Source organism: Pan paniscus, chromosome 6 (genome assembly GCF_029289425.2).
Source record: "Pan paniscus chromosome 6, NHGRI_mPanPan1-v2.0_pri, whole genome shotgun sequence".
Lineage (NCBI taxonomy): Eukaryota > Metazoa > Chordata > Mammalia > Primates > Hominidae > Pan > Pan paniscus.
The window spans coordinates 98388339-98404982 of record NC_073255.2 but is presented as its reverse complement, the minus strand read 5'-3'; the positions used below and the strand labels follow the sequence as shown (position 1 = coordinate 98404982).

Below are 16644 nucleotides of genomic sequence, written 5' to 3'. Positions count from 1 at the left end.
TAAACAAAACCCCTAAAGCTATTGAAATAGAAATAAAATAAAATAATGAAAAGAAAAAAAAAGAATTAGTGAAGCTAAATAAAACCATCAGTAAACAGGCCAGGCGTGGTGACTCATGCCTGTAATCCCAGCACTTTGGGAGGCTGAGGTGGGTGGAACATGAGGTCAAGAGATCGAGACCATCCTGGCCAACATGGTGAAACCCCGTCTCTACTAAAAATACAAAAAATTAGCCGGGCATGGTGGCAGGCACCTGTAGGCCCAGCTACTCGGGAGGCTGAGGCAGGAGAATCACTTGAACCTGGGAGACGAAGGTTGCAGTGAACCGAGATTGCGCCACTGCACTCCAGCCTGGCGACAGAGCAGGACTCCGTCTCAAAAACAAACGAACAAACAAAAAAATTAGTCAACAGCAAAAGCAAAAATATAACACTATCAGAAAATATGTTTCGACATGAGAAACAAGTGAAAAAATTGGAAAGGAAAATGAAAAATTTTTACAAATTATTGATAATTTTCTAGAGAATTGAAAAAAATTTGTCAATTAGCATTATTCCCTAGCAGATTACTTTGTTATCCAAAAAGTATCTACTGAGATTTGAATATGAGTTTTCAGCCAAGTGGAATCAACATTTATATATCCTCAAACTCCAAAGCCACATAGATCACATGTTTAAACGTGCATGTCATAAGACTCTGAGTCATATGCAGAGAATTGAAGGTCATAAAATTTGGTAAATTGAGCAAAATAAAAAGGTTTTTATTGGAGTTGTGGAAATTGACTGAACAGAAGAGACATGGATGCATAGGAAAAGTAGTGTTTAGATGAATTACTAAGCTATATAAGAATACATTTGGTCTCATAAATAAAAGTTACCATGGGAGAAATACTTGGAAGTTGAATTAGAACTTTATTTTTGTACTTTTGTTTGCATGAAAACTATTCCTAAGTTCTACAAAATGCTTATGTCAAACTAAGTGTTCAGTCACCCTGAAGAAATAATTGACTCCTTGAATTAGTCCCAAGTTAGCCACACTGTCAGCTTGACATGATGAAATCATTCAAGGATTTGTGACCCAGAGTTGGTGACAGCAGTAAAAAACAGACCTCTTACTATATTATGGAACCATATTGATTTCTGGATGTCTTATACATTATAAATATAAGTTATATGTCCTGATAGATTATTTAGCATATTTAAAGCATTAAACTATTGAAAGTAAGCATTTTAGAGTAGTATCTTGAGAAATGTCAAGACCAGTAGCCCCCATTTCATAGCAACTCAGTCCTTATAGGAGAAATTGTTACTGAATTATTCTTGTTAGAAAAACTTATTATCAGGAAAGGTTATCTCTGGGCCAGTGGGATGAAGGCTAATTCTAAGAGAACAGGAAGATAAACAGAAGGTCTTTCTATATTCCTGATTGAAAGGCAGGAAGTAGCAGAGTGACTTTTCCTCTTGATTTTTATCCCAGTAATTACATGTTTACAGTGGTTCAGCTGTTCGTTAAAGATGCAGAAAGTTCTCTTGACCTAGATAGCAAATATTTCTATAACATCGAAGATGAAAATTAATACTCAAACGAGGTTTTACAAAAAAATCTCTCCCTGATTTGTGGGGTTTTGCCTACAAATTACACCTTTCTGCCTGGTTTTACTCTTTTTTTTTTTTTGAGACCGAGTCTTGCTCTGTCACCCAGGCTGGAGTGCAGTGGCGCGATCTCGGCTCACTGCAAGCTCCGCCTCCCGGGTTCACGCCATTCTCCTGCCTCATCCTCCCAGGCGCCCGCCACCACGCCCGGCTAATTTTTCTTTTTTTTTTTGTATTTTTAGTAGAGACGAGGTTTCACCGTGTTAGCCAGGATGGTCTCGATCTCCTGACCTCGTGATCCGCCCGGCTCGGCCTCCCGAAGTGCTGGGATTAAAGGCTTGAGCCACCTGCTCCCGGCCCTGGTTTTACTTTTATAAAGTTCATGTGATGCATCAAGCAGTGAAATGAAATGCTTTTCTGCCAGCTGTCCTGTGGAGGAATGAGGCCTTCTTCCTCAATAGTGATCATGTGTTGCTTGATTCTGAGCACTAGATTCACTAAAAATGTTTTAGTGTCTCTTTTCTTCGATATAAATTTACACAGTAGCTTAAGAAAGCCTTAAAAAGATATAAATATTTTAAGAGCCATTTGAGGTATTCCTAACCTCTCTTAAAATTGCAAACTAAATTAAGAAGGGGTTTTGAGACTACATGAAGCAAGCACTGTGCCATGCCTATGAAGTTGTAGAGGGAAAACTTTCTGGTTTTCACTAGGAGAGACGGGATGGCTTTACTTTAAAAGAGTATCCTTCTTCCTCTAAGCTTGCAGATGAAAGACACAATGGGAAGGAGAATGGAGCAGGAGAGTCAGAAAGCAACAAACCTGAAACAGAAGTGAGACTTGAAAAGAGGAGTAGCATCCACTAACACAAAATGGAATGAAACATCCCATGTGTGGAGCATAATTCAGACAAGTGCTTCATGTGTGAAGGTGTAGTGTCTTCCTCACATTCATGTTGTGCATATGCCGGAAGAAGGTATGTGGGGTGGAGAATCCTGAAGCAAAAGGAGATGCAGATTACAAACTTGGGCTTTGGAGTTAGAGAGACGTGAATTCTAATTTTGGCTCCTCTACTTACTTTGTAAAATTGAGCAAATTACTTAAACTGCTTAGCTTCAATTTCCTCAATATTTAAATGTTAAGAATTACCTACCTCATAGGACGATTCTATTAAGTAATATATTCATGTATAATTTTAAGTAACATTTAATGCATAGAAATTACTATATGGTCAGTATTGTTCAAAATGCTTTATTTCACACAACAAAATAGTGAGGTAAACACCTCTATTATCCCCTTTTTACATGAGAAAACACTGAGTTGAGGACAGCGTATCCAAAGTTCTTAGCATGGTACCTTATACACAAGTGGTCTCAATAAATAAGAACAATTGCTACTTAAAATAATGTCTCTGTATTTTACATTATATAGGGAAGAAAAGTTTCTTAAATGATGCAATAATCTAATTGCTGAAATTATTTGGAAAGAGAATGTGACCACTGACAAAACATTTGGATAGAATGAAAATATCTCAACAAATAATTAAGGAAAACAATCATTATATCTGCCTTAAGACTTATTGAACTAGGAATTGATGTAAATTGATAAAGTCTTCCTTGAAAAAAAAACAGAGACTCAAAAGAGATTACTCACTAAAAGAATAGAATCATAGAAAGGTAAAACTTCCTTCTCTTAGATTTAGCCTAGTTTTTCCCCTCTAAGGTTAAAGAATGAAAACCTTTGTTTTTAATTTTGATGTCAATAAAATGTAGAGCCCTTAAGTGTAAACACTCTAGGGAGTAAATATCTAGGCAATACCATTTCACACAAAATTGGAATGGAACAATAGATATTTAATGATTTTTGGTTTTTTTTAACAAATCAAAGAAATGAGTAAACTTTTTGAGATGTGTAGATTTTCAGAAGTCCTTTCTTTTTCTCCCAGGAAGCAGGAGAAACAGCTCAGAAAAATTAGTGGGTTTCTTACAATTCTCTGTTGACTTCCCTTTCCAATTTAACATCCTCATAATTGTTCAGAAAATATTCTGAAATGCAAATCCCAGTTTTTGATATCTAAACAATGCTCCACGAATTTCAGTCTTCTGTGTGTAATTAATTTTTTCTTCTGGGTTACATTGCAGGTGAAATGTCAAATAGTTCTTTGACACAGCTGTTTTACTCCGAAGTTGAATTGTGAATTCTATGATTAGCCTTAGAGAAGTATTTAGCCATTTGGCTCTATCAGTTGTCCTGTGCTTGGTAAAAATACTTGCCAAATTGCTCATAGGAGTCAATGTGATTTAAACTTTGCCATTAAAGGCAGCTATCTGGAACCTGACTATCACTGGGGAAATGGAGGAGGATATCACTCCCATTGTACAAGGAAGACAAAAAGTGTTTATTTCCTTTCATGTTGATTAAATTTCAAAGGGAAAGGTTAAAATGGAGAATATGAAAAACAGAACTTTGGTCCCATATGCTCTCATTGCCTTGTGCTGTAAATTTGAAAACACTCTGTGAACTGGCAGCCTCCAAGACCTCCAATAGCAGGAACTGATATAATCTAAAATTAGATGTTAATGGGGAAAGTTTCTGGGGTTATTCAAAAATGTCCTTTTGTTTGTTTTCTTTTGTGTCACTAAGTAAATGTTATAAATTGCAAGTCAAAGGTTCTGGGATGCTTCCAAAAGACAACTCCCTCTTATACTGAGCACAGATTCTGGGATAATTATGGATAACTAATAGGAATTCATTATGAAAGAGAACAAGACTCATCACAGTAAACTAGTTGTGTTAAAGGAACAAGTGAACAGACAGAACTACCACTTAAGAAAATAAAAATGAGCTTTTGTACAATGATAAGGGATAGATAGTTACCAACATTAATAGTTGGGAAGTTAATGAAAAAAATATTTATGACATGTACCAATTTGAGAGTAAGAATGAGAGAAAGCTAAAACTAAGAACCTTAGTGAGTAATTGCTTCTGGACAAAATCCCTAGCCTTCAGTCACAAACTCAAGCCTGACTTGTTACCAATTCAATAACACCTTTCCTAAAACTACCCCTTATTCTTGTAGAACAAATATACTATCTGCAGTTCCTCTGCATAGAATATGTATTTCTATTTCATATTTATATTATTTGGCTTTATACTAAACAAAGTGGACAAATGCCATTCAATTATGCATATTACAAATAATTATTGGTCACATTCTATTTACCAGGAAAATGTACCAGGGTCTTGGTAAATGCCAGTGCAATGGTACTGCTACAGAGGGTTTTACTAGCTAGTGGGGGAGATGGATAATAAATAAATAATAAATTTATGAAGAAAGGGCTTATAAGTCTATTAATTTGACAAACTGGTACGGCATTTCAGATAGAATTAGGAGATTTAAGAATGCAAAAATGTATGATTGGGAGAGAAGGGGATAGAGCAGGCTGGTGAGGAGATGGTGCTGGATAGGAAAGCCAAGACCTGATACAAGGGACCTGAATGCCAGGCCAAGGAATTAGACTTGATTTTCTAGGCCAGAATCTTAATTGGTAGGGATTCAGAAATCTCTATTTTAACAAGCTCTCAGGATGATTCATATGCTAAACTACCCAGCCTAATCAAATAAAAGAACCCTTTGGCCATTATCAGACATCAGTAGTACGGCTTATAGATTATTTTTCTAAAATGATATAGCCTTATTATTGTCTTCACATTCTTAGAATTATTTGTTGTTAAAGTTATATCAGTGATTTTTAAATTGAAACAAGAAACTGTCATTTTCATATCTCAAACATTAAAATATCAATAGTTAACATATATTTCAATCTAGTTACTAAAATTTTACAAGTATTTAAAGAAAATAACATCACATATTATAAGGATTTCATACCCTGGACCTTGATTATTTAACATGTGAGCTTTATCACAAACCCTTCAAAAATTAGGTCTTAATGAATTAACGTATTTATTGCCCATTCATGTATCTCGCTAACATTAGTTGAGTGCCGAATCCAGGGGTCAGGTCTAGTTCTAGACTCTAGAGATACCACAATGAAGGTGACTACAAAATCTCTGTAGTCAGAGAGCTTATGTTAATGGCCTGAAAGATCTTTTCAAAGTGATCTTCCACTAGACTTGAAGTAGGAAAACCTGGATTCTAATTTTGTCTTGGCCCTAAATTTGATGGTTTATTTGAGAAAAATATCCAGATTTTTGATCCATGACATAAAAATGTTTATACGTAATTTTACATAATCTCTAAATATCTCCTAGGCATAAAATTTCAAGCTTCTATTTTTCCACATATTTCATAAACTTCCAGGCTTTTCTCAGATATTTATACCATTAATTTTAATACCTTACTTCACAATATCTTTATTTCCATTTTGTTCATTCTCCTTATAGTATAGTTCTTATAGTTCTATTTTATTTATTTCTTTTATCACTTTTGTCAATTTTTACAAATTGTCAGATAAAATCATATGTATTTATCATGTACAACATGTTTCAAGGTGTATTTACATTGTGAAATGACTAAATCTAGCTAATTAACATATGAATTCATTCACATAGTTATATATTTTGTAGTAAGAACACCTATCCACTCTCTTAGCATTTTTCAAGAATTCTATATATTACTAATCATATTGTAATACATAATAGTATCACTATATTGTACAATAGAGCTCTTGAACTTATTCCTCCCATCTAACTGTACTTTTATATCCTTTGACCAACATCTTCCCAGACCCCTTTCCTCAACTGCCTCAGCCCTTGGTAACACCATTCTACCCTTTGCTTATATGACATCAACTTTTTCAGATTCTACATATGAGTGAGATAATGTGGTATTTGTCTTTTTGTGCCTTGCTTATTTCACTTAACATTATATCCTCCAGGTTTCATATTTTAAAATTGGTACCCCTGACAAGTGTATTTACTGTAGTAGTCCATTTTCACAGTGCTGATAAAGACATACCTGAGACTGGGAAATTTACAAAAGAAAGAGGTTTATTGGACTTACAGTTCTACGTGGCTGGGGAGGCCACACAATCATTGCCGAAGGCAAGGAGGACCAAGTCATATCTTACGTGGATGGAGGCAGGCAAAGAGAGAGCCTGTTCAGAGAAACTCCCGTTTTTAAAAACATCAGATTTCATGAGACCCAATCACTATTACAAGAACAGCATGGGAAAGACCCACCCTTATGATTCAATCATCTCTCACTGGGTCCCTCCCTCAACACATGGGAATTATGGGAGCTACAAGATGAGATTTGGGTGGGGACACAGAGCCAAACCATATCATTTCATCTCTGGCCCCTCCCAAATCTCATATCTTCACGTTTCAAAGCCAATCATGCCTTCCCAACAGTCCTCCAAAGTCTCACCTCATTTCAGCGTTAACTCAAAAGTCCACAGTCCAAAGTTTCATATGAGACAAGGCAAGTCCCTTCCGCCTATGAGCCTGTAAAATCAAAAGCAACTTAGTTACTTCCTAGATAGATACAATGAGGGTACAGAAATTGAGTAAATACAGCCATTCCAGATGGGAGAAACTGGCCAAAACAAAGGGCTACAGGCCCCATGCAAGTATGAAATCCAGCAGAGCAGTCAAATCTTAAGGCTCCAAAATGATTTCCTTTGACTCCATGTCTCACATCCAGGTCACGCTAATGCAAGAGGTAGGATCTCAAAGTCTCGGACAGTTCTGGCTCTGTGGCTTTGCAGGGTAGAGCCGCCCTCCCAGCTGCCTTCACAAGCTGATGTTGAGTGTCTGTAGCTTTTCCAGGCCCATGGTGCAAGCTGTCAGTGGATCTACCATTCTAGGGTCAGTAGGATAGTGGCCCTCTTCTCACAGCTACACTAGGCAGTGCCCCAGTAGGGACATTGTGTGGGGCCTCCCACTCCACCTTTCTCTTCTGCACTGCCTTAGCAGAGATTCTCCATGAGGACCCCACCCCTAGAGCAAACTTCTACCTGGGCATTTAGGTATTTTCCTGGTTCTTCTGAAATCTAGGCAGAGGTTCCCAAACCTCAATTCTTGACTTCTGTGCACTCGCAGGCTCAACACCAGGTGGAAGCTGCCAAGGCTTGAGGCTTGCACCCTCTGAAGCCATAGCCCGAGCTCCACATTGGCCCCTTTCAGCCATGGCTGGAGCAGCTGGGATGCAGAGCACCAAGTCCCTAGGCTGTACACAATGCAGAGACATTTCCCCCATTGTCTTAAGGATTAATATTTGGCTCCTCATTACTTATGCAAATTTTTGCAGCTGGCTTGAATTTCTCCTCAGAAAATGGGATTTTCTTTTCTGTTGCACTGTCAGGCAGCAAATTCTCCAAACTTTTATGCTGTGTTTCCCTTTTGAAACTGAATGCCTTTAAGAGCACCCAAGTCACCTCTTGAATGCATTGCTGCTTAGAAATTTTTTCCACCAGATTCTCTAAATCATCTCATTCAAGTTGAAAGTTCCACAAATCCCTAGGGCAGCCACAAAATGTCAGCAGTCTCTTTGCTAAGACATAACAAGAGTCACCTTTGTTCCAGTTCCAAACAAGTTCATCATCTCCACCTGAGACCACCTCAGCCTGGACCTTATTGTTCATATCACTATTAACATTTTTGTCAAAGCCATTCACTAAGTCTATAGGAAGTTCCAAAATTTCCCACATTTTCCTGAGCCCTCCAAACTGTTCCAACCACTGCCTGTTACCCAGTTCTGAAGTTGCTTCCACATTTTTGGATATCTTTTCAGCCATGCCCCACTCTACTGGTGCCAATTTACTGTATTAGTCCATTTTCATGGTGCTGATAAAGACATACCTGAGACTGGGCAATTTACAAAAGAAAGAGGTTTATTGAACTTACAGTTCCACGTGGCTGGGGAGGCCTCACAATCATGGTGGAAGGCAAGGAGGACTAAGTCACATCTTACATGGATGGCAACAGGTGAAGAGAGAGCTTGTGCAGAGAAACTCCTGTTTTTAAAACCACCATCAGATCTCATGGGACCCAATCACCATCACAAGAGTAGCATAGGAAAGACCTGCCTCCATGATTCAATCATCTCCCACTGGGTCCCTCCCACAACAAGTGGGGATTATGAGAGCTACAAGATGAGATTTGATTGGGGACACAGAGCCAAACCATATCAATTACCTATTATTTAATTCCTTCTTATTATAACTGAATCTGTAGACCTTCTATGAGACAGAAAGCAAAATAAAGCATTGCTCAATTGTTTAAGGCTTACAATTTCTGGATGTTCCTTCTTGAAAGCCTTATAGGAGCAGATGAAGAATCATAAGAAACTGTACTCTACTCTCTATGAAAACTACTTCCTCGACTTAAACAAATTGTGTTTTCTTTCAGCATAATATTTCCAAAGCACAAAGGAAAGGAGAAAAAAGAGAGAAAAAGAAAACAATGTTGGTTTCAAATATTTATGAGAGCACACTAGGTTTTGAAACTAGACCAACTGTTCCATAGAACTGATGTTTATAATTTCTTGGAGTAAACATAGAAATTAATCCTCCCAGTCTTACAACTTGAGAGTTACATTTGTCTTACCTGAGTTACCTTCTCAGGAAACCAGCTATCAGGCCTCCCAGATTATACCATGGAGCTGAAACTTACCAGACCACTGCACCTAGACAAAGAGACGCCAGACTCCTCACCCAACATGACTGCACCACCCCGCTGCCTGTTGACCAATTTCTCTGCCTTGTCCATCTCTAATTTTCATTTTCCCACACATGGTTTCATGTCTTCCCTGCTATATAAACCTCTAATTTTAGTCAGTGAGGGAGATGGATTTGAGACTGACCTCCCATCTCCTCAGCCACAGCACCCAATTAAAGCCTTCTTCCCTGGCAATACTCATTGTCTCAGTGACTGGCTTTCTGTGTGGTGAGCAGCAGGACCTAGACAAAATCCCCAGTGTTTTGGTAACTTTTTTTTTTACCTAGTTGTCAATTTAAGGCATTTAAATTAGCAAGTATTATTAAGTTATAAATTAAAATACTGTTAAGAATTTTTTTAAATTTAAAATACAGTGAAGAATAAGCAAATAGCTAATTACTGTGACTGTTTTCTTAAAATAACTGGAAATAATATAAGAGAGGGCAAGGTAGAAAATTATCTGTAGCAATAAATATGTTCATGTATTCATTTATTTTCTCACTGATATGGACCTTTAGTTAGGAATGCAGTCAGATAGCCAATAAATATGTTTTAAGGATCTCCTATTCCTTAGGGACTCTAGAGGAGATAAAGGTTTAAAAAATATTTTAAATCTTTTTTAAGACCATGTCAGGATGGGCATGGCAGCTCATTGTTTTAATTCCAGCACTTTGGGAGGCCGAGGCAGGTGGATCACTTGAGCCCAGGAGTTCGTGACCATCCTGGGCAACATGGCTGGGTAATCCTGTCTCTACAAAAAATATAAAAATTAGCTGGTTGTGGTGGTGTAACCCTGTAGTCCCAGCTACTAGGGAGGCTGAGGTGGGAAGATCACTTGAGCCCAGGAGATCAAGGCTGCAGTGAGCTGTGAGTGTGCCACTGCACTCCAGCCTAGGTGACAGAGCAAGACCCAGTATCAAAAAAAAAAAGTTAAAATTAAAATTAAACATGTTTTCTGTTCAGAAGGATCTTCCAGGTAAGTGGCCTGACTTCCATAGTTTGTTTTTTGAGAAGTAGGAAAGAAAGAAGACTCTTGGAATCCAGTGGGAGGGAGAAGGAAGTACAGAAAGGATAGGTTCTAACAGAAATTACAGCCTTAGGAAGATGTAATGGGTTTCAAAAAATTTATAACCCCAAGCCCCCAAATTTCCCATTCCATACATTTTTCTATGGATTTTAGTTGGGATTTTTAGCTAAATGAAATCAAGAATAACTTTGTACCGAGAAAGGCTTTCCCAAGAGTGTAGAAAAAGCTGACTGTGACTCTTCACTTTGTGTTTGTCTTGAAATTCCTTTTGGCTGGTTGTCAAAGATGAGTCAATAGGCAAAAGCCTTAAGGAAATCAGGCTATAGGCAAATTGCAGATTTCATCAAGGAAAGAAAATGTTTTACAGATTCTTATCAGTCCAATAATGCCCAAGTATTGTGCTCTGCATGCCCATTGCCTAATCAGAAAATAAAATGCAAGAAAATTTATGGTAAGGAGTATTCAAAAGGACATAAATGAACAACTTGGGATTTCTCTGCAAAAATTTCAAGCAAATTTAGCAAAAATAGAATCATTTTTATTCTCATCTGTCTACAACTATTTATATAAGAATGACTAAATCACTGATTGAGGGTGAATTAGCTTAAGGTTTTGGAATCCTTTGGTGTCCTAAACAAAACTGAAATTTTAATTAAATATTATCTTTCACGTGATTCCTTTGCGTTTTTCTCTTAGAGATCTAGTACTAGTCTGCACCGTAAGGGTTTTTTATGCCTTTGAAGAAAGGCGAAAGAACATGTTCATAAATATTTTTTGCATTTGTTTACAAAGATAATTTCAACCGTGTTTAAGGGCCCCAGAGTTGATGAATTGAGGACAGTTAAGACTAGATATAGTCATGTTAAAGAAGTAACTGGACAGAGGAATAAAAGCAAAACTCATTAGTCATATAACTGTGAAGCTACTGTGATGTCCCTTCAGAAAAGACAACCTCAAATTAACCTTTATACACAAAAGCCTCCCATAAAGTGTGATTAATCTCCCCACGTGAGATTTTTGGTGCCCCCATTATGGCCTACTTTGACTGATGTGGATGTGATTTGCTTGATGGAATTGGTCAGCAGATTATCTGTCCTTTATAGTTGGTATATCATGGCTTATTTGTTGAGAAGATCTTGGAAAACATTTTTTTAAAGTGTAGTTCATTTATTGAGCATCTAGTGTCTTTCACAGAGAAATACTTTGTTAACCTATATTAAAACATTTATTACTTAAAAATTATTTATTTCTGTTGCTTATTGTTTATTTTTATTAATTGTTACCTTTTTGATTACTCACAACAGTCCTGTGAATTTATCTGAGTATTTTGAACCATCCATTTATTGGGAAATCAATTTTAAATATTTAAAACCAGTCAAAAGAATAGATTTTCTATGACTTTCAGAAATCTCTTTAACAATTATGTAATGTTTTAAAGTATTCTCATCAATTCATATGTCCATTCGTTACTCTAATAAGACTTATTGAAGGCCTTGATGTGCCAGGTACTATGAAAGCTTTTTAAAAAATAGAATCACTCTACTCAGGAAGTCCTCAGTTCAATTCTGGAGACATATAATCTTGCTCAAGCAGTGTGGCAATAATTTTAATGGAATAGAGTGACTTCTACCACCATTTACTTTTTATCAATTAGAAAGATGAATTATTGGAAGATGCTAAAATAAGTGAATGAAATGAGGAGTAAGAATGAGGGATACATATATATATATATAAAATAAAATAGATACGATAGAATTCTGAAAAAAAAAATATATACACACACACACACACACACTCACCACATCCCTTTCATCATAGGAAAGAAGATGTATTTCCAAGTCGTGGGAAGAAAAATAGCTTTCCTTGACCCTTTCTGAAGGTCCCTTGAGTAGTAATTCCTATGGAACAAGAAAGACAGTGATTGATTTCAGCTGTGCTAATAGTTTTTGGCCTGGGACTGAAGCCTCTCTCTTCCTTTCCTTTCTATTTACAGTTTTAAAATAGCTCAACAATGTGACACTGTTCTTTAAAATTCTGAGAAATGAATAGTAAAAACAGGGGAACAACATAGAGAAACCAATAACATAGCGAAACCAAATAAACAAATTAATTTAATGAGTTAACTTTATAAAAGTACCAAAATAGTTACTTTTTAAAAGTATAGCTAATGTAGGAATGCGATACACTGGGACGAGTTTGAGGAGAAATTTGAAATCACTTAAATTCTATCAGATATGCATCAATCTGCCTATTCTACTCATTAGCAGAATTGGCCCTGCCTTGAGAATATTGCTTACAGAAGAAGAAAGTCAATGGCTAAACTAGAAAGAAGTTGAGCAATAGTCGGAGATAATTTATATTGTCATTTAACACAATGCCATAATCTGCATTCTCAGTAGTTAAAAGCATTAACAATAAAATTCTCAAAGTAAGACTTTATCTGTATTTGTGAGAAATAATCTAGAGAATACTAGCACATCAGTTAGGAAGACAACAATTCCACAAATATCTGGAAAAAACTGGTAATAATGAAATATTTCAAAAAAATAAATAAGGTCTTAGAATTTTACTAGGACTAATCTAAAACATGAAACCTGAAATAAATGTAGTAACTTGCAAGCAATTTACAAACTGTCATCAAAGCCTCCTGTGAGAAAGATTTCCATTTTCACTAATGCATATACATAAAAAGACTATATCCTTTTACATGGGTTTATTCTAGATGATCACTGGAAATTTAAATACATAATCACTCCTTTTGAGAAAATAGTTAAATAATGCAAAAGATAAATTACTTAGTTTTATAGAGGAATTTCATTAATGGCAATAGCTTGGATATCTAAATATTCTGAAACACCCAATTATTTACTTTTGTTCATGTAACTGTATATAAATGCATTTCTGTGCAGCAGAAACTGATATAAATGATTATCATGTAATTACACTTAAATACAGATAATTTTTATTTACTTTTTAAATATTCCCCCAAAACTCTATCATCAGTATTCTGTCCTCATTCTATGAATACTCTCCATGTAATTGTATTCACATAGAATGTGTCTTAATCCATTCTGGTTGCTATAAAAAACACCAAAAACTGGTAGATTTATAAACAACAAACATTTAATCCTCACAGTTCTGGAAGCTGGTGACCCCAAGATCAAGGCATGGGTGGATTTGGTGTCTGATAAGGCCACTTCCTTGTAAAAGAAACCTTCTTGCTGTGTCTTCACCTGGTAATAGGGGCAAAGAATCACCTTGGAGGCTCTTTTGTAAGGACACTAAGGCCATTCATGAAGGCTCCGCCCTCATGACCTAAATACCTCCCGAGGCTCCAACTCCAAATACTCTTGCTTTGGGGATTAAGTTTCAACATATACAATTTGGGGTACATAAATATTTAGACTATAGCAGTGAGCAAGAAATAAATCATTATTTCAAGTCACTGAGTTTTGGCATTGTTTGTTAATGCAAGTATGACTGGTTCTATTTTGACAGATGCAGAGCCATACAATTCTATTAAATCAATAATTTCAAGAGAAAAACATTCCAAAAAATTAATGTTCATATCTTAGAACTATGTTTAACCACATTCAAAGCAACAATTTTATTTTTTCAAGAGAGCAAAAAGAATACTCATTTCAATACAGAAACCACTCATTCTTTCAAAAAATTTTGAATGTCTCTGACATATCAGGCATTATGTCAAGATCCACCACTACAATGGTGACTAATATTTAACATTTCTAGTCCTTTTGGAGCCTAAGTTTGAAGAGTTAAAAACTAAATTACTCAATTGTATGTATTAATGAATGTTATTAGCATGGTAAGCCAAGAGTTTTAGGGGAAAACGTAACAGAATATTTGATCTAGTCTAGGGTAGTAGAGAGGGTTTTAAAATTTTTGTTTTAAGAGGATAAGACGTCAAAGTTGCCACTTGAAAGATTAGAAAGAGCTGTCCAAATTGGGGGAGTTTAAGGCAGTGAGGAAGTACAAGGCATAGGGAACAGTTTGTGCAGTATCCTAGAGGGCAGAGAAAAAATGTATATCTGTGAGGTTAAGATGCTTAGTGTGACTAGAGAGGGAGTGTGGTGTTAGAACTGCCTGTTAGTGTCACAACAGGATACGTATGGAGAATTCTAACAAGGTCTCAGCCAACTCTACAAGAAGCTCTGGGATGGTGACCTGAAAAGAGACTGGAAGTTAGGCAAGAGGTGGATAATGCAATAAGTAATAAGGCAAACTGCTGCTGATTAAATTGAGTAGCCAAGTCAAGCAAGCTTTCGATATTGCAGCCTGCATGAATGACTGTGTGTGTGTGTGTGTGTGTGTGTGTGTGTGTGTGTGTGTCTTCCCCAAGGTATGTGTCTGAACATGTGCAGTTAACTTATGATATTCTTCACTTGTGAGTTACTTGGAAAACTCTTAATGCAAGCAAAACCATAGATGTATTTTTCTCCAAGGACACTCAAGGAGTGTCATAGTGAAGGAAGATGATGAGAAGAGTGTAACAATAAATAAGATCAATTAGTTTCAGAAGAAAATGAGTGGTAGGAAGGCCACTTCTCAATAAACTGGACATTTACTGTTGTCAGTTATGACACCAGTTTATTATTCTGCCCAGTTGCTCCCATTTGGTGTCCTCCTTTCCATATCCTTTACATGCTTCTAAGTCCTCATGGCCTTCTGCTCTATTTTTAGCAAGACTTGCTTTTAGAAAGTGATCTTTAACCCATTCACTGCCAAGTGGAAAGAATAATAACAACACAAAAGACTTTGGTTTCTGGGAATACAACATCATTGGGGAATTTATCTAAGGTTATTTAAAAGTTTATATTTCTCAATACCTTAATTTTTGTGTGTGTGGAGGAAATGGTGATCCTTTGAACAGACAATCTAATAATCTGTCCTCAAAATTATTGTAAATCACAAGTGTGTCCACGTGGCTTTGGTGAAATCACTGTGTGTTAAATACTCCATGTGAATCGATAATATATTTTAAACATATTGAACAGGAAGTATAAGAAAATATGAAACCAGTTAATATGTTACTATAATAAGTCAGGGATGAATTGTCTGAACAAAAGCAGGAGAAATATGAATGGAAATGAGCCTTAGGCTGGAGAGAAATTATAGAGTTAAAAATGGAAAGACTGTTTCCTTGAATGTGGGAACAAAGTGAAAACGAATAGGATACATTGGGCAATTGAGTCAAAGACAGTACAATTTAACTCATAAAATGCAGTGTGAACAGGTTTGCTGGAGGTGGTAGTGGTGGTGGTGGTTGTCTGCTTTGGACATACTTGGCTTAAAGTATGTTTCTGATGTGGTTCTGCAGGGAGCTGACTCTAAAACAAGCTAACGAAGGAAGCTTAGGGTCAACACCTGTTGGGGAAGTGACAGTAGCAGAATTACACAGAGAAGGGCTGCAAATGGGCTTCAGTGCAGTAGTAACAAAGTCTCAGCCAACTCCACACTGAGCTCTGAAGCTGGGATGAGCGTTCAGATTTATCCCAATTTGAGGCACCAGTCATTAGACATAGGCTATCCCTCACAGAAGTATGTGACCACGGGTAAGGTAGACATTTTTGGCCGAGAGAAATTTCTAGAGAGAAATAACAACTCTCTGCTGTTAGCATTCTAGCCACTGGGGAGGGTAAGTCCAGTCTTGTTTGGCTGGGCACAGCATCCATAACAGGATACTGATGGGAAAGTCTAACAAACCTGTCATTAGGCTACACAATATAAAAGAACTGTGTTGGAGATATAATCATCATTAATTATGTAGGCAGGTGCTATCGGGATGACTCTTTTTGGCACAGGACAAGGAAGAATAAAATTTTGAATAACTGCCATGTGCCAGTTCACTCACTTGTGACAACAGATTTTGATATCATCATGTGTAGTTAAGAAAACTTAAGCCCAGAAAGTTCTGTCTGACTATCACCCCATTATGCTTACTAAGAAAGCTTTGATAACTTCCATCTTCAGTTATAGAATAGGTCTGAGTTATGGTGCTTTGTCTAGTGGAAGAGTTTCAGTGAAGTGTATTTTGAAAATGGGAAGTTCTGGGAGGCCTCTGAGTTTTAAGAAGGAATGTGCCAAGAGACAAGAAATGAACTCTTAAAAGTAAGGTAGAATGATGCAAATAATGATTTTGCTCACTTCACATTAGGGTAACTCTCTCTTTAAAGGGATTGGTTTTAGGTAAAATAAAAGCCAATTGTTATGCAGTAATGTCAGTTGCCCATACTAAGCAAACTCCATGGAAGATAACAAAGACTTTCTCTACATTCTCCCAATGGTTCATTGTTGCCCATTATAGGAAAAGGTTGGGTTTGCACT

At 36.7% G+C, this 16644-nt stretch overlaps 1 protein-coding gene across 1 annotated transcript in view; it reads right to left on the bottom strand.

Moving 5' to 3' along the window:
- CD36 (CD36 molecule (CD36 blood group)) overlaps window positions 1-16644 on the bottom strand; it is a 190822-nt gene that overhangs the window by 123506 nt on the left and 50672 nt on the right. Inside the window, exon 3 of the mRNA XM_063605948.1 lies at window positions 6982-7058. The gene's annotated coding sequence lies outside the window, so the exon portion shown is untranslated. The remainder of the gene's footprint in view (window positions 1-6981; window positions 7059-16644) is intronic.